This window comes from Elaeis guineensis, chromosome 11 (genome assembly GCF_000442705.2).
Source record: "Elaeis guineensis isolate ETL-2024a chromosome 11, EG11, whole genome shotgun sequence".
Classification (NCBI taxonomy): Eukaryota; Viridiplantae; Streptophyta; class Magnoliopsida; order Arecales; family Arecaceae; genus Elaeis; species Elaeis guineensis.
The window spans coordinates 14,091,131-14,095,620 of NC_026003.2; positions in this window are offsets into that span (position 1 = coordinate 14,091,131).

Sequence of the window (4,490 nt, forward strand, 5' to 3'; positions counted from 1 at the left end):
GAAGATCGTTAGATTCATCAAAGACAGCATGTATGGACTCCTCAACTACTAAAGTTCTTTTGTTGAAAACTCTAAATGCTTTACTAGTGGAGGAGTAACCTAGAAAGATTGCTTCATCCGATTTTGCATCAAATTTACCAAGTTTTTCTTTTCCATTATTTAATACAAACATCGGCAACCAAAACATGAAAATAGGCAATATTTGGTTTTCTTCCTTTCCAAAGTTCATAGGAGGTTTTCTTTAAAAATTATCTTATTAAAGCACGATTTAAAATGTAACATGCTGTGTTAATAGCTTCCGCCCAAAAATATCTTGGAAGGTTGCTTTCACAAAGCATGGTACGGGCCATTTCTTCTAAGGTTCTATTTTTCCTTTCAACTACCCCATTTTGTTGAGGTGTCCTAGGAGCAGAGAAGTTATGGCCAATTTCATTTTCATCACAAAAATTTTCAAAATCTTGATTTTCAAATTCAGTTCCATGATCACTTCTAATATTTTGAATTGAAAACCCTTTTCATTAGTGACTTTTCGATGAAATTTAGTGAAAATTTGAAAAGTTTCATTTTTGTGAGCTAAAAAGAAAACCCAAGTAAAACGAGAGTAATCATCTATTATTACAAATCCATATCGTTTTCCTCCTAGACTAGTGGTTCTTGTTGGTCCAAATAAATCCATATGTAAGAGCTCTAAAGGTCTAGAAGTTGAAACAGTATTTTTGGATTTAAATGATACTCTAGTTTGTTTACCTAATTGGCATGCATCACAAATTCTATCCTTTTCAAAATTCAATTTTGGCAAACCGAGAACTAAATCTTTTTTGATTAATTTTGAAAGAGAATGCATGCTAATATGTGCAAGTCTACGATGCCACAGCCAACTAGTCTCATTTATTTTAGCATTTAAGAAAACTAGGCATTGCATGTCTAATTTAGTTAAATCATTCAAGTCTACCATATAAACATTGCCATGCCTATGTCCTATAAATTTAATGCCATCGTTAATAGGACTCGTCACAATACAAACAGATGATTCAAAACTTACTTTATACCCTTTATCACAGAATTGACTAATGCTAAGTAAGTTATGCTTTAAACCTTTAACCAATAAAACATTCTCAATGTATTTGGAGGGAGTGATACCAATGTTACCTATCCCGATGATCTTTCCTTTGCCATTATCTCCAAAGGTGACCATCCCTCCATCCTTAGAATCAAGCGTGATGAATTATGATTCATCACCAGTCATGTGTCTCGAGCATCCGCTGTCAAGATACCATTTTTTGTTTCCTTCTTGGGATGCTAGACACACCTACAAACAAAGATCAAGTTTCTGTCTTAGGTACCCAAGCTTTCTTGGGTCCTTTCAGGTTAGTCAGAATGGTTCCTTTTGGAACCCATATTTTCTTTGTGTTTGCATATTTGTTAATAAGACATGTATATGATTTATGTCCTATTCTTCCACATTTAAAACAAGTAATATTTGTAGACTTGTTACTTGAATAATTTACATAAATATCCTTCAGAAATTTTTGTTTCTTCAGGGGTTTATAACCAAGTCCAGCCTTATCATATATAGCTTTCTGATTTTCAAGGATCATATTTAGTTTGTTTGAACTTAAGGTGAACTTATCTACTATAGATTTCAGCTTGTTCATTTCATCCTTTAAGTTTTGATTTTCTTGAATCAAGGTGAATTTTTCAATTGAAAGATTTTCAGCTTGTTTCACTAAGGACTGATTTTCCAATTTCAGCTCTTTGTTTTTCTTCCCTAGTTTCTTTAATTCATCAATTGAATCATAGAATGCTTCATGCAATTCTTCAAAAGTAAATTCACTAGTGGATTCAGAAGTTACCTCATTTTCATGTGCCATCAGGCACAGGTTGGCTTATTCTGTTGAGGTTTCCTCGTCGGAGCTTGAGTCATCACTCGCACTCCAGGTCGCCATCATTGCCTTCTTTTTAAACTTCTTTGGACCTTTCTTCATTGTGGACATTCGGATCTGAAATGTCCTGGCTTCTTGCACTCGTAGCATATAGGGGTTTGATCTTTCTCCTTTTCTATGCTTTGATCCCCTTTTGTGAATTTCTTTCTCATCTCCTGTTTCCTTTTTCTTAGAAACTTCTTGAATTTTTGGGTGATGAGAGCCATCTCCTCATCCTGATCTTCATCTTCAGAGTCATCTGTTTCATAATCAGGTGAAGTTGTGGATTTGAGGGCAATGGTTCTTTTCTTTTTGATTTCAACCTCTTGATGTTGCATCATGCTAAGTTCATGAGTCATCAAGGATCCAAGAAGCTCTTCTAGAGGTAGAGTGTTCAAGTCCTTTGCTTCTTGGATGGCAGTCACCTTGGCTTCCCAAGTTCTTGGCAGTGACCTGAGAATCTTCCTTACAAGTTCACTGTTAGTATAAGATTTGCCAAGACTCTTTAAATCATTGATTATATCAGTAAAATGAGTAAACATAGCAGTTATGGACTCATCATGCTCTATTTTGAACAATTCATATTTATGTACAAGCATGTTTATTTTAGACTCTTTTACTTGATTTGTTCCCTCATGGGTGACTTCTAACCTATTCCATATTTCTTTAGCAGATGCACAAGTAGAAATGCGATTAAATTTACTTGCATCTAGTGCACAATAAAGAACATTCATGGCTTTGGCATTTAATTGTGCCAATTTCTTGTCAACCTCATCCCATTCTTTCTCGGGTTTGGTTGACTCCTCACCATTTATAATCTTGGTGGGTGTGTGAGGACCATTCACTATGATACTCCACATATCATAGTCGAGTGCTTGTATGAAAATCTTCATCCGAGCTTTCCAATAGGTGTAATTAGACCATTGAAAAGTGGAGGTCGGTTTGTTGATTTCCCCTCGGCTAGAGAATACCAACATGGGTTGCCATAGATCTTTGGCTCTTTGATTGTTAGATCAAAGAAGGGCTAGAGCACCGGCTCTGATACCACTTGTTGCCCAGCTATGCAACCCAAGAGGGGGGGTGAATTGGGTTTCTAAAAATTTTAAGCCCAACAGATAACTTATGAAGAACAAAACAATGGCTTAAACAATATTAATTACCTAAAGCAGTATTGCAAGGATATAATAAAGAAATAAGATAAAACGATAAAGCACACCACAAACACAAGGATTTATAGTGGTTCGGTGCTAACCTTGCACCTACATCCACTCCCCAAGATCCCACTTGGGAATTTCAATCCACTATCCTTTGTATTCAACCTGAATACAAAACGTCAGAAACTCCGACACTAGCTATCCCAAGCTAGAATACAAGACGTCGGAAACTCCGACACTAGCTATCCCAAGCTAGATCACTTGTTTCCCGGGTACAAGCAAATCCAAAACACTCTGATTTCAGGTTCGGATCAACCTTTCCTTGTTTTGGAAATCTTCCAAAACAAGAGCAAAAACTCACAAAGAGTAAGAATATTTAGAGCACAGATTAATACAATAACAGCTCCTTTTATGAGCAAATATAACAATAAAAGCTTTACTCAAATGAAGAACCCCTTTTTCAGATTTTCTCAAGATGAATGAGCGGTTGAACGAATGCTTGAGAAGAGGTTGATCGTTGATTGAAGATCTCTTGAAAGCTTTGAACGATCTCTAGATTAAGGTTGAAACGATAGGCGTGAAGAATTCTCTCCTTGAAAGATCTAGCTTTTCTCTTTCACATCTCTCTGGTATATTGTGGATCCTCTCTCTTTTTCTCTATGGATATTTCGTTGATCTCAGGCTTATTCTTGCAAATTACGGATCCTCTCTTCTATTCTCTCTCTTTCTCGTCTTTTTCTTCTTCTTCTCTTGTCTTTTTGATTTCACGTTTGATCCGCTATTTAATCTGCAATTTCTTTCATCAAATTAAGCAATTTGTAGCATTAGAAGCAAGAGAAAACAATTTAGGCAGATAAAGAGCCGTTAGAGGATTTTTAGGAAGCATAAATGGCAATTAAAACGGGCAAAAAAATAGCCGTTGCTGACATTTCCCGTCGCAGGGGTCGACTCATGAGTCGACTCATGCTTCAGGGGTCAACTCATGAGTCGACCTCTGTTGCAAAACCAGAGAATGCTTTTCTGGAATTTCTTGGCTCAAATTAGCAGGGGTCGACTCATGAGTCGACTCATGCCTTGTGGGTCGACTCATGAGTCGACTCACAGGTCGTGCCAAGCCAGAAACTAGCGTGCCAAGGAGGATTTTGCGTGCCAATCAGCTCACAGTGCATGAGTTGACTCATGAGTCGACTCATGCACTTCAAACCTTCATAACTTCAAAAATATAAGTCCAAACACAATGAAATTTTCACCAATAAATTTCAAATCATTTGTTCTACCAAATGATACTATCAAATTAGGATTTTAGTGAATTATAATTTTACCCTTGAAGAGCATAAGGACTTTTTCATTTTAAAATCATTTGTATCCCTTCAATCTGCTTTGTAATCATCAAAATCAATCTAGGAGCAACAAA